Source organism: Odontesthes bonariensis, chromosome 22 (genome assembly GCF_027942865.1).
Source record: "Odontesthes bonariensis isolate fOdoBon6 chromosome 22, fOdoBon6.hap1, whole genome shotgun sequence".
NCBI classification, from domain to species: domain Eukaryota; kingdom Metazoa; phylum Chordata; class Actinopteri; order Atheriniformes; family Atherinopsidae; genus Odontesthes; species Odontesthes bonariensis.
Genome location: NC_134527.1, coordinates 8,758,652 through 8,773,869, shown reverse-complemented (window position 1 = coordinate 8,773,869; position 15,218 = coordinate 8,758,652).

The window sequence follows — 15,218 nt, the reverse complement described above, 5'->3', positions numbered from 1 at the left end:
GGTGGTTCATCGCCTCCTTCCCCACCCACCGCTGGTAGAAGATCCAGGAAACGATCCCCGCCTCCGGCTAAGCGGCGCCGGGGCCGTCCCCGCTCCTCCGGTACCTCCGCTCCGGCTCTGGGGCCCACCTCAGCGGGAGCCGCCCGGATGATCCCGCCCCGGTTGGTTCCCTGTTGGCCTCGACTTCTGCCCTCCCCCCCTCCTTGCTTCCCGACCTGTCTTGGGCTCTGCCTCCCCTGGACGCCCAGCAGCTCACGGCAGCTCTCAACTCCTCCATGGAAATTCTTCATCGATCTATCTCCGCTCTCTCTTGGTCTTGGTCTCCCTGTTGCTCCCCTGTCCCGTGGTCGACCGGCAGGTCGCTTCCTCTCCTGATTTCACGGCCGTGTTCCGCTCGGCCGATCCCCGCCTGTCCAGGGATCTTTCCATCAGCGAGTTTGTAGCTGCATTTGGGGTCTTCAGGGACGTTATTTGCTCTGTTTATCCCGAGCGCCGAGTCGAGCTGGACTCCTATCTCACTCTGATTGCCGATCTCAACCTAAAATATTATTTTACCATCACCACAAGGCGTTCTCCTCTAAAGCCGCCTCTCTTCTGTCACAGTCGGGTGTTCGCCTGAACTGGTCCGTCCTGGACAATGAGCTCCTGGTTATGTTGACTCACGCAACCCCATGCTTCTCCTGCTCGGCCGTCGGCCATCGTAGCGCACTCTGTCCCTCCATTCCGTTAAGCCGGCCCCCACCGTAAAGTTAACAGCCCGCCCACAGATCGCTATGGCCGGAAGGTGGAGGTATTTAACGACACGCCCATCTGCAATACCTTTAACCGGAGCGTTTGTTCCTCCCCTAATTGCTCCTTTCTTCATGTTGTGCAGGTGCTTTGCCCGCTGATCATATGAAGAATGCTGAGCTGGGGTACTTCATATTAGATGGAATATTGGTGCGTAAATGGGTGCAGCATGATGGGGATCTGGGAGTGAACATTGTGCAGATTGTGATACCCGACAGTCTAAAAACTGTAGTATTAAAAACCGCACACAGGGACATAGCTGGCCATTTTGGGGTGCGTAAAACCTATGATCACTTATTGCAGCATTTTTACTGGCACCGCATGAAGAGAGATGTCGCCGCGTTTATTAAGACTTGCCACGTGTGTCAGATAGCTGGTAAACCAAATCAGTGCATTAAGCCAGCCCCTCTCCATCCGATCCCTGCAGTGGGCCGTCCGTTTGAACATTTGATAGTGGATTGCGTTGGCCCATTGCCCCCATCAAAAAGTGGTTCAGTGTATCTCTTAACGGTTATGTGTCAAAGCACTCGATATCCAGCAGCTTATCCACTGAGGTCCATTACCACCAGGTCCATTGTAAAAGCACTGTCTCAGTTTATTTCAATTTTTGGCATTCCCAAAGTCATTCAGAGTGACAGAGGGAGTAATTTCACGTCCAACATGTTTGCGCAGGTGTTAAAGGAACTTCATGTTAAACATAGCTTCAGCAGTGCATACCACCCCCAAAGTCAAGGTGGGTTGGAACGGTTCCATTCCACTTTGAAGTCCTTGTTGCACGCCTATTGTGTGGAACTGAATCGTGACTGGGAAGATGGACTTCCCTGGCTTATGCTGGCGGCTAGAGAAGTCACTCAAGAAAGTACGGGTTTCAGTCCCAACGATTTAGTTTTTGGTCATAAAGTCCATGGTCCTCTTTCTGTTTTAAAAGATTGTGTTAATGAGACCGATCCTCCAGTTAATTTACTTGAATATGTCCAAGGGTTTCGACGTAAGCGTTTTTTCTCATGTGAACTGGCAAATAAAAACTTGACTAAAGCACAGGACAGGATGAAAAGACTGTTTCATTGTGGTGCAGCCGAACGAGTCTTTAGTCCAGGCGATCAAATACTGGCTTTATTGCCGCTACAAGGTTCGCCTTTTAAAGCGCGTTTCTCTGGTCCTTATCCCATTGTTCGGCAAGTCACAGAGCTGTACTATTTAGTGGCAACACCAGATCGGAAAAAATCTTAACAGTTGTGTCATGTAAACATGTTAAAACCTTACTATACCCAGCACTGCAAGTCTGAGCCTGCTGACGGTAAAGTGTCGGCTGCGCTGATTGTGGACGCGGTGCATCGCGCGCCTCAAGTGGCAGTTGGGGAGGACGAGGGTGCTCCCGATGACTCTGTGCTGATGCCTAGACCTAAAAACTCTGAAATGTTGAAAGACATGAATGCTCTGTTGACTCATATGTCTTGTGAACAGCGTGAAGAACTGAAGTTGGACTGGATAGAACATGACATCGAGCTGGTTGGTGAGATAAAGACCATTAGACAGCGTTTCTATCGGGTCTCAGCCGAGAAGAAAAACTTTAATTCAATTCAATTCAATTCATTTTTATTTATATAGCGCCAAATACAACAAATGTCATCTCAAGGCACTTAGATAGTAAGTCCAATTCAAGCCAATTGGAATTCAATTAATTAATAATAATCATAATTCATAAAATAATCCAATTCGTTCATATAGAGCCAATTCAAAAACAATTTCCTAGCTAAGAAAACCAACAGATTGCACTGAAAACTTTTTGTTTTTTCGGTCCAATCTCCCGGCCTGAGCGGCGTGCCTGAGGCGACTGTGGAGAGAAACAACTCCCTTTTAACAGGAAGAAACCTCTGGCAGAACCAGACTCAGGAAGGGTGGCCATCCGCCTCGACCAGCTGGGGTTTGAGAAGACAGAAAAGGGGGGGGGCCGCCGCCGCCGCGGCGGCACTGTAACACCATTCAAAGGATATCTGTTGGAACAGGGAAACACGAGTTAATGACCACAATAATATCACATATACATAAAGAGAGTAAAGTGAGGAAAGGTGTGACAGATGAGGCCCCCCAGCAGTCTAGGCCCATAGCAGCTTAACTATGGGATGTTTCAGGATCACCTGAGCCATCCCTATTCAAGGTAAACACAAGAAACTTGTGCTAACGAAAATAAATAAATAAATAAAGGACCAGACTCAGTGAGTAATTCCCTATACTCCCTCTATAGATCCATATATAGAACCATCTTTTACAGCCACAAGCTACCTCAGCCTCTCACCAACTGCACACCAGTCACAGCGGGGTGGGGATGCAAACCCTGGTTCGGGTAGGGGGAGAAATAAAAGAGGTAAGATAAGCGGGAATGGGATTCAAACCCTGGTTCGGGTAGGGGGTAATGAAAGTATAGAAGGTGCCAGAGGTGGAGGCAGGACAAGACACACTAGCAGATTCAGCAGACAAACTCACTTAAACAGTCCTATAATCACTAAAAATACCAGCAAAAACAAAGCCATACAACTCACTCTCACCAACTGCACACCAGTCACAGCGGGGTGGGGATGCAAACCCTGGTTCGGGTAGGGGTAGAAATAAAAGAGGTAAGATAGGCAGGAATGGGATTCAAACCCTGGTTCGGGTAGGGGGTAATGAAAGTATAGAGGGTGCCAGAGGTGGAGGCAGGACAAGACACACTAGCAGACACACTATCAGATTCAACAGACCTAACTATAAGCTTTATAAAAAAGGAAAGTTTTAAGCCTGGTCTTAAAAGTGGAAAGGGTGTCTGCTTCCCGGACATTTACTGGCAGCTTATTCCACAAGAGAGGGGCCTGATAACTGAAGGCTCTGCCTCCCATTCTACTTTTAGAAACTCTGGGAACCTCAAGTAAACCTGCAGTTTGGGAACGAAGTGCTCTGTTAGGAAAATATCTTACAATGAGATCTTTAAGATATGATGGAGCTCGGTCATTAAGAGCTTTATATGTAAGGAGAAGAATCTTAAATTCTATTCTGAATTTAACAGGGAGCCAATGAAGAGAAGCTAAAACTGGAGAAATATGATCTCTCCTGTTAGTTCTCATCAGAACTCTGGCTGCAGCATTTTGGATCAGCTGGAGGCTTTTCAGAGAATATGTGGGACAGCCCAATAATAAAGAATTACAGTAGTCCAATCTTGAAGTAACAAATGCATGAATTAGTTTTTCTGCATCACTCTGAGACAAGATGTTCCTGATTTTAACAATATTACGAAGATGAAAGAAGGCAGTCCTGGAAACCTGTTTTATATGCGAGTCAAATGATAAGTTCTGGTCAAAAATAACTCCAAGGTTCCTCACTGTAGAACTAGAAGCCAAGGAAATACCATCTAGAGTAACTATATAGCTAGACAATTTCTCCCTGAAACGCTCAGGTCCAAAGATAACGACTTCAGTTTTGTCTGAATTTAGAAGCAGACAGTTCTGAGTCATCCAGGTCTTTATGTCTTTAAGACATGCTTGTAGTCTGACCAACCTATTGGGTTCATCTGGTTTTATAGATAAGTACAGCTGAGTATCATCAGCATAGCAATGGAAATTTATGCCATGCTGTCTAATAATGTTACCTAATGGAAGCATGTATAAAGTGAAAAGAATCGGTCCAAGCACAGAACCCTGAGGAACTCCATGACTTACTCTGGTGTGTGAGGAAGATTCTTCATTTACAAGAACAAACTGAAATCTATCAGATAAATATGACTTAAACCAGCCTAATGCAGTTCCTTTAATCCCAATAACATGTTCAAGTCTGTGTAATAAGATACTGTGATCGATCGTATCAAATGCAGCACTGAGATCCAACAGGACAAGCACAGACACAAGTCCGCTATCAGAGGCTAAGAGGAGATCATTGGTAACTTTCAGCAGTGCAGTTTCTGTGCTATGATGCACTCTGAATCCTGACTGAAACTCTTCAAACAGATTATTTCTGTGTAAGTGATCACAAAGCTGAGCTGCAACTATTTTTTCAAGAACTTTAGACATAAAAGGGAGATTGATATAGGTCTATAATGAGCCAACACTTCTGAATCAAGAGTAGGTTTTTTAAGTAAAGGTTTAATTACAGCAACCTTAAAAGTCTGAGGTACATATCCTGTCAACAAAGACAGATTGATCAAATCCAATATGGAAGTGTCAATTAGCTTTATGGATGCTAAGGTTCAGTACTTCTTAGATACTCGTTTAGCAAAGCCATCTAATTCCAGCTGGACGTCCCCATGCTTGCTGGTAGGGAAACCAGATGGTACTCCTCGTTTTTGTACCGATTATCGAAAGTTAAACACGGTAACCAAGCCTGACTCCTTTCCACTCCCCAGAATGGAAGATTGTATTGATTTGGGTTCTGCACGTTTTGTCACTAAAATAGATCTTCTGAAGGGATACTATCAGGTGCCTTTAACACAAAGGGCTCAGGAATTGTCAGCGTTTGTGACCCCATCGGGCCTGTATTCGTATAATGTAATGAGTTTTGGATTGAGGAATGCGCCATCTACATTCCAATGGCTCATGAACCGTGTAGTATCAGGTCTTGAGGGATGTGCTGTCTATTTGGATGATTGCATTGTAACAGGTGGCACGTGGGAACAACACCTAAGCAGGCTTCGTGCTCTGTTTGTCCGTTTGATGGGAGCAAACCTGACCGTAAATTTAGCCAAATGTGACTTTGCACAGGCCACTGTAATCTATCTGGGGAAGATTGTGAGGCAGGGGCAGGTGAGGCCCGTTCGAGCAAAAGTGTTAGCCATTGATGCTTTTCCACCTCCTACTACAAAGAAGGAGCTGAGACGTTTTTTAGGTATGGTGGGGTACTATAGGGGGTTCTGTGCTAACTTCTCTTCAGTTGTGTCTCCTCTCACTGATCTAATGAAGGACAGGGTCATATTTACTTGGTCTCCTTGTCTCCTTTACTTGGTGACTTCCTTTTGAAAAGTTGCCCTCAACGGTGAATGACCACTTGAGCAAGACAATGTAAATACCTTAACTTATTTACCTTAACGGCTAAGGGTTTTAGGCCTTTATTATGAACAGGCTTGTATTAAAGGCAGCCCTTCATTTTCAGTTATTATTGTCATGGTATGAATTGTCATGTTTTTCTGCAGTTTCCTTACTTAATGCCTCAAAACGAAATCGGAAACAGTGCACATAAACTCCTGGGGCTCATTTCCACATTCTCGTACGTTCACTCCTATGAAAATCTCCTGGGACTCTCCCGGCAAGAGTACAACACTCCACTGTCGTATTCTGTTTTGCCCCAATCCTCCACTTATGTAGAAAAAGTAACTTTTTTGAAACACTCCTATTGTTGGCACTGCTTTTATTGTGCAACTATATCACTAATCTGAATCTGTTCAAAATCCACTCCGAATGTTTAGAAAGATGGTAATTTTAATAGAATTTAATAGACACATTTCTATAAACTAAATTTCTTTGTCTTTGGTATATACATAGTTATGACATGTATGCTCTTCTTCCCCTTTTTTTCATGTTTTCTCCACCGTTGGGCATTATAAGAGGCTCAGCTTTTCATTTAATTCTGTTTTTTATATGAGGAAATAAGGTACTCCAAAACCCTCAAAGAATACATTTTAAATTGGCTTCAAACTATTTTGATATGGCCTGGATCTCCACAAAGGGATTTTGAGTTTCTCTGCCCCAAAAAAATGATTGGACAAAGGCTTCTTCTTTACGAAAAATATGCAGTGATCAAAGGAAACAAAAGTAAAATGGGGGCAGACTTATTTTCAGTTTTTGAGTATGTTAAAAGACACAGCTCAGTCCCCAGGCCTGCTCTACTTTGAAAAATAAACAGGGAAATCCTCTGATACATTCTGTACACTCGTGAATGATTGAGTGGTTAGTCATTGCTAACAAATCTGCTCTGTCTGAGCTGGCCATACCAAATTTATGACTAATATAAATAATTACTGTGTGTTTAATTAGAGAGAAGAATCATCGAGTCCTTGCCTAGAAATCTAGACGCCCCTAGCGACCGCAGATTGAATTTGCTCCCGGGCTATTCTAGTCACTTGTGGTCGTTTTGCGAGGCTGAAAATCGAAACTTAATCACGCCAATCAAATCGTGAGGAGCGGGGTCGGAGCCCGGGCTACCTAGTGACGACAGAGGTGCGACGTTTCAGTGTGTAGTTCCAAAGAGAGGTAAACAATGGCTGCGCCCGGCAATTGTCGTTTAGTTCCATTCTTCCACATCATTCGCGTACAGTTTCTACATTAACAGATTGGAGTGCCGGTATTGAAAACACAGGCAAAGTCGAAAAGAAAAATAATATTCTTTCCTCTCTGATATTAGACTACACACCACGATGTAGTTCCGTCGCGCTGACTTCGTAATCCTTCTTCATCGCTCTGATTGGTTGTTGCGCCATCCTATTACGTGGCGTTGAGTGCAGAGGCAACTTAACAGACAACCGTTTATCCCGCCCACACTGCTATCCAGCGTCACTAGACCCCTGTACAGCTTTTTGCTGTAGGGGTCTGGCTTGCTAGGCTAATCGAGTCCTGCATGGAAGAGAAAAAATCTTGACCGTAGCAGACCCAGAAACACTTAGATACCTGATCGTCTCATTCTCCATATTCATACTTTCCCTGTCAGCATTCAGGCTTTCTCCTGAAAGCTTATTATTATCGGATGTACGCCACATTTGAAGAGAAATTATTAAGCTGATTGCAACTGTGATTATGTGCACCCCTGATCTGCACAGAATATTTTCAGAAGGCTGGTGGTGAAAAATTCAGTCATAGAGCAATTGTGCCAGGAACACTCCAGCATTGAACACATGTAGAGTACATAACAACAACACAAAAGTGTATGCTATGAGAAGTACGCAAGTAAAGAGAGAGTCTTATAGAGAAAATAATCATGGAAATGGTCAAATTTTCTCTAAATTATAAAAGAAAAATATGACAACAAAAAAATCCATCTCCACTTTAAATCAGCTACTGAATTAAACTTTCTTTAGATTTTTTGGATAGATCTTAATAAAATAGATACCTTCATAAGTTTTGTGGTGTGCTGATTTAATCTTAAGGTTCTATCAAAGGTACCTTTCAACAAGAAGACAAAACTTCAATTACCTGGGGCTGATTTTTCCAGGAGCTACAAGATATTTCAGTCCTGGATCTGTTGCATTTCAACTGAGGCCTGTGGTTCAGGGTAGCAAATTTAGTGCACTGGACAGTAAAACCAGTAAGTCTGCATCATCTTTGATAACTGTCCATATGACACACTTCTATGGGGTTAAGGGTGTTTTTCTTTGTGTCTTACACAATAACTGCTGTAAATTAATCCCAGACTTACTGTATGTTTTATTCTTAACTTAAAATCTGTTTTAAACATTTCTATTAGGTTTGGGGATGTTTTAACCCTCATAGGGTCTTCGGGTCTGTGGGACCCATTTTCAGTTTTTAGCTTAATAAAAATGATACAAATAATTATTATTTCAAACTAAGATTCATTGACCTTGGCTCATTTTCTGTGAGGAACATAAATGAGAAAAAAATTTCAATGACCTCCCCATGTATACCGCCACTTCACATTTATATTACATACAGGGTCTTCGGGTCCACTGGACCCGGGGTTAGTGAAATTGTGGAAATCATAAGTCCTGTGCACCCATATTTTCCCTTACTCCTCTCTGGGCCTCTGTGTGTGTGTGTGTGTGTGTGTGTGTGTTGGTAATTTACCAACTATGTTGCAAAATTAGATCACCCAACACTGTCTGAACCCAGATTCCCACACATTTCACCCTCTGTCTTGCGGGAACCAATCTTGGGGACCTGACACTATAAATAGCTCTGTCAGCGTGGTTCCATACCACAAGTGATCAAGACGGCAAAGTGACTCTCTGTTCAGGCTGCCTTACAGTTGAAGAGACAGAGGGGTTTTGATAGTGATGCAGAGGAAGTAGAATTTGAGGATCACCCGAAATGATCATGGACCATAATGCCACAAAAGGAGGGGTGGACAACCTCGATAGCTGGTGACTGCCTACAGCTGCAAACAGAAGACCCTACGATGGCCTCTGGTGATATTCTTTGATATGTTGGATATCTCCTTGTACAACACCTTCGTCATTTGGATGTCACTGAGCCCAGAGTGGAATGGGGGAAAGCTGCAGAAGAGGCGTCTCTTTCTTGAGGAATTGGGGAAAATGTTGGTGAGACCTCAGATTGAGAGAAGACGACATCTTCCAAGAACCCCAATCTCTGCAGCCATTGTGAGGAGGATTCAGGGGGAAGATGACGGTGCCACATCCTCCCAAATTACAGAACCACCATCTGCAGAGCCTGAGGTAAGTGTTTGATGCTGTTGCAGTAAAATAATTCATGTTTCTGAGAGGGAGAAGTGTTAGTAAAGATCCTTATCTTTTCATTATTCTAGATGGCCGGCAACAACAAAAAGAAGCGCTGTGAAGTGTGTGGACCCAAGAAGGACAGAAAAACACATTATAAATGCACCCAGTGCAAGAAGTACATATGCAATACACACACAGTGAAACTCTGCCCCTCATGTGTGGTATAGTCTGGTATGAAAATAGCCGTGTTCAATGGGGCTAATGTGTTGTTCAGACAGATGTTATTTGTAAACTGACCTGACTAGGTTGCATTTCTAATGAAATTCAAATAAATAACACTTGCTTCATTTGTACATTTGTTAATTACTTTCCAGTTATGCCTGTTTTATGACGCATTTCCTTATTGTTACATTTGAATAAAAAAAATGAACAAAAACGGTGGCATTTTTATTCATAAATTTAATTTAACAAAGGTAAAGGGAAAAAAAATTAACATATGTGTTGTTTATAATACTTGCAATTAGGATGGAGTAAACACCTGCAGAGTATTTTAACAAAAAAAGGTTTGATTATGTTGAATTAAAAGCCTCAAATAGCAATGGGTCCACCAGACCCAGCAGGACTCCCTGTGTAACAAAAAGACGAGGACCCTATGAGGGTTAATTTGTCTAGCATCAGTGCTGTGAAGAGACCAGAGATTACAATTTAATTGCTCTGATTTTGCTGCTTTCCTGTCACAATTGGGGCAATCTCTCATTCTTGAGAATGTTCGACCACCGCAGTTCGTACGGCATGTTGTCTTATTGTTGTCTCCCACTCCACAGCCAAAACCCATGGAAGCACATAGCTGCATTAATTCAAACTCTGTTAGAATTAAGGCTTAGGTGTTTTTGTTTGTGCTGTCAAGACTAACTACTGTCAAACAATCAGAGATTGATGTTTTGTTATTCTAACTTAACTGCTTTTCTGTGACTCTGTGCTCTTTCTCCTCATTCATTCTGGAGCTCCTAAATACAGCATGAAGTCGTGCCCATTTAAGGCAGTTTGCTTGACAATAGCTTAAGTTCCTGTTCAAGAGCCAGTGTTGGTGTTTTCAGGTGGGCTGGTCTTGCCTGCACCCTAGGTGGCTTCTAGAGGGGTCTCTAACCAGCTTTGCCAGTCGCCACTGGTTCTCCTCATTGCTCTGTGCAGACAAAACTACACAGCACTGTCATAATTCCAGGATATGTTGTAGAAATTTGCATACTTATGTTAGTCTTCTTAAATGTGAAAGCAAGCACTGCCATTTAACGACATTTAGCACTTGGTTGTGTCAGGATTCAGCTCTAATTGCAGCCTCAGCATCTAGACCTTCACACTCATTGATCAGTTCAACTGATGCATTACCTTTGACATCAATGAGCTGTTGCTGACTTGTGGCTGACAAAAGTTTACAATATCTGTGTCTTTTTCCTATGTTGCCAACGCATGTACTATCTGTATTAGCATACAACCATGGTGTCACTCCAGATGATTATACAGATCTGACCTGCTTCAATTTTACGTAAGCAATGCTCAAGACAATTTTGTCAAATTTTCCTGCCCTTTTAGAAAAATCCAAATAATTGTAAGACATTTTTTTGTGTGATAGCTATAGGTTAATTTCACCAAGATCTGAGCAAGTCATCTGATAGGTGAGCAAGCTGATGCATTGGGTAGGTTGGCCTCTATACATCTCTCACTACATTTACCCCCCATCAATGTTTTTAAAATTACATTTTTAGGGGAGTCTCATTGCAATCATTCTATATTGATCCTCAGATGCTCTTAAAATTTAGTCTAATTTTTTACGTGGAACTTCAATCTCACTGGATCACAAGTTCCCAGGCTACACAATGAGTTATAAAGCACCACTCAGCAGGAGAAGAAAATCTAAAGTGTCACCTGTAAGACCTCTTATACACCAAAAAACATTAAAAAAAAAAAGGTGGTAATGACAGCTCTATGCTTTGCCTTCTCATGTCAAGGCAATGTTCAACTCTCACCTTGGCCATAAGATCTGTCTTCAAAAAAGGATACAACTTTGCAGTGCAGAAAGGAGCAATATTCTACCAATGTTTTATTCAGTAAGGGAAACCAGAAGGCTGCGTCTGTAAAAATATTTAACAAAGCATGGTTTGTATAAAGCCAGGGTAATTATGAGTTCAGTTTCAAGTATCCAACAAAGTTGTTGCCCAGGAAGGATTGTGTCAGTATAACTGGACTAATTAAACACCTGCATTTCAATAAAAAAAATAAAAATAAAAAAAACACATGAAGTTAATGTCATACTAATGTCTAAGTGATCTCCCTCACTGATAAACCCAACATTAATTCAACATGCTGAAGGTGATGCATTACACACCAAAAAGGCAGGAGGCATACACATTCAACAACTCTCCCTGACGGTGGATTGTTGGCCTGATGTACAAGAGCCCTCAAAACTTTCAAAGAGATGGAGCTGGAGCACAGAGAGTGTTTTAATTCAGCAAGTCAAGAGGGAGATAAAAAGTCATGGAATGCATGTAAAAAAATCCAGCGGGTTGAATACAGTTTACAGATGTGTGGAGATTAATTCAGGAGGAGTCCTCATTGTCACCAATCTTTGCCAGCTAGCTTCAGAAACTTCTTGGAGGGACCACAACTAGCCCATGCTGACCCATCCCTGCTTCATGCTTCATCTTTGTAGAATCCATAGCCCCAATATGTGGCTATATTTATGATAAAGCAAATGGGGTTGAATCTAAAGCTATACTAGAATTGATACTACTTATATATCTCTTCAATATAAGTCCCCAAATGTAGATTTGCAGCTAAGTTTAATAAATACAGCTTTACAGGGCATGCTTCAAACCCACAGCAATGAAATCCATATTAATTAAATAAAACACAATGGGATTGAACTATACTAAAAAAAAACAAAAAAGAAGAAAGGGTTCCAGCGTTTCTCATGAGTAGAACCCCTTGCTTTTACACAAAAGTAATAATACAGTGGTCCAGAAAATATATTACAAACAAAATAAAATAAACTCTTGTAAATTCCGTAAGCTTTTTTTTGGTACCCACAGAGGATGTGGGAAGCCACAGGAGAGTGTAGAAAGAAATAAGACGGAGGGAAGCATAAAGAGGAAGGGAATGACAGATGCATGGAGAATGTGTATGTGTGTAAAGGTGAAAGGAGAAGGGAAAACATTTCCTGTGCTTTACTGTCCAAAGACGGGAGGTAATAAACATACTTACAGGCTCCGGTGTAGACTGCAAGTGTGTGCGGGGACTTGGCATCTGGCATCCAGCAACAGGACATTAAAAAAAAGTACAAAAGAGTGGTGTAATCTCTCCTGTGAGCACTAACACACACGTACACGAGCATATGCCCTCACCCTTACACACTAATGATAGCACTTCAGGTCAAATTGTGGGAATCAGAGAGCAAGCGGCGCAGTAAGGCCCTGCCTGCCGAACTCTAGCACCTGACTTCAAAAGGCCAATGCTTATGTTTTGCCTGTTTGAGCCCATTTACTACAAGTCACCCATACTTTATGACATGACTGACTTATAATTTTCCAAAACATTCATGCTGTTTTAAAGCTTGATGAAGTTGTTTTTTAACCTTCCAGACAGCCTCTGGTTTCAGGTCATTTCAGTACAATATTAACATATTCCAGAGAATTCAAACTCGCTGCAGGTCATGAATCCGTCAAAGTGAAGACAGCTTTGTGTCTGCTCTGTTGAAGGTGCATTATTGTTGAATAATAATGCAGCTAAAAAGACTTGAAACATTGTAAATGAGGGACTGAAATGTAATGGTTTGTGGGATTTATATATATCTATAGCTATATAGATATATATCTGTCTAGAAAATTAAAGGGTCAAGTAATAGTGCTGATATATTGCATTGATTTGCTTTATGTGTGTGTGTTATTGTTTCAGGGCATTTTAGTATGTGTGTGTATGTGCGTGCGAGTGTGGGTAGTCCTACTTTGGCAACATGTTGCCAGTCAAGATTCACAGGAGAAAAAATGGATAGTATTCCTTTCACACATCCCCTGAGGTACATGATATGTCATTACTTGAACTTATTTGGTCATTACGAGTGGTGACATGGATTCCAAGTCAATCCCCACAGCCACAATGGTACCAGCAGCCAGAGGCGGAAAAAAAAACACAGACTAAAAAAACATGACTAATAATGATAGAATAGTTGAAAATAAACGTTGATACTCAGAATAATTGGAGCAGGTTGGAAAAGATAAACTCAGGAGGCAAATAAGGGGTAGATTTAGAGGAAATGTATGTTTAATACCTGTATGGCATAGTAAAAAAAAAAAAAAAAAAGAGTATAAAAAAAACAGGTCATCTGTGAACATATGTTTAATTTAACCTCAACAGCCTCAGCTCAGCACTTTCATGGTGTCCTCTATTCAGTTCTTGGTCCCTCTTCTTCGCATTCTCATTGACAAAACAAAATGCATCCGTGATGGAGTGTGTTAACCAAGGTACAAAAATAGCCTTTTCTGTTCAAAATTGTTCATTGGAGCATGTAAAATATTTCTACAGACACAAGATGAAATGAAAAATATCAAGCGGCACTGTCAGGTTGGGGTGGTAGGACACATATGCGGACTCAGAGATCTAGGTTTGGCATGAAGACGTGGCATGAAGGTGCAAGGATCTGACAAAGTGCATGGGGAAACCTGGAAACTAAATACTGAGGAGGGTGATTGGGGAGTGAGTGCAGCTGATGGGGAAAACACAGGTGAGGGAAGTGAAGCTGATGGCAGGGCAGGAGAAAGACTGAGGTGGCATAGCATGGCAAAAACTAAAAAGACCTGAACCTAAAACTTAACAAAACTAAGACATGAAAAACTAAAACATGGTAAAACTAAGGACTAAAACAGAAACTAAAAACGTGGCAAAAACCCACAGACATGACAGCCACTTTAGCAGTCATAAAATGTTTTGTTTTTTCAAATACAATGGTGCCTGGGCTCTCCCTTAGAGATAGGGTGAGAAGCTCGGTGATCCGGGAGGGGCTCGGAGTAGAACCACTGCTCCTCCGCATCGAGAGGAGTCAGATGAGGTGGCTCGGGCATCTGATTGCCTTCTGGACGCCTCCCTGGTGAGGAGTTCTGGGCACGTCCCACTGGGAGGAGACCCCGGGGAAGACCCAGGACACGTTGGAGAGACTGTGTCTCTCGGCTGGCCTGGGAACGCCTCGGGGTCCCCCCGGAAGAGCTGGAGGAAGTGGCCGGGGACAGGGACGTCTGGGTTTCTCTGCTCAAGCTGCTGCCCCCGCGACCCGATCCCCGGAGAAGCGGAAGATGATGGATGGATGGATAAACACAATGGACCTTACTTCATTTTAGCTTGTATGCAATTTCCAATCACCATACAGCATTAAAGAACACATCCATTTGACATGGCACCATATAATTTCATTAGGCTTTCCTCGTAAATTGTTCACTAAGACACTCCAAGTAAAACTCTTTTTGTGTTCAAACATCAAGATAACTTTTGCTGGTGTTGAATTTCTCTTTCAGAGTTTGGTCTCTCAGGCTGTTCAGACCAAACACGCAGTTATCATCTGAACCAACTGTGACCTCTCCCTTTTCAAGTACTCCATTTGTGTGCCCAGTTTTTTGGAGTCATTCTCAACCTACATTCCTGACCTGCTTTTGAATTGATTCTAAGTGAATGAAGCTAATCATTTACAATAATCTGGGATGAGCGGAAAGGGGTGAGAGAGATGTGTTATATTTGATTTTGTAAGGATTTTTCTCATCAGACCCAGGATAATTTTTTTTTTTTTAAAGTGGTTAAAATGTGCTGTTGGGAACTGCAAAAGCTCTGAGTGGTATGAACACAAACTTTCTTGTTGTAGAGTAAACAGGGCCACATATGGAGATATGCTGCAAATGTGCAAAATATACTACAAATGACTACTCTTTTAATAACCTTTTATGCCTCAGTTTCTCTATCCTGCGGCAGCGTACCCCCTGCCTACATCTTTTAGATGGTTCCCTGCTCCAACACACCTGATTCATAT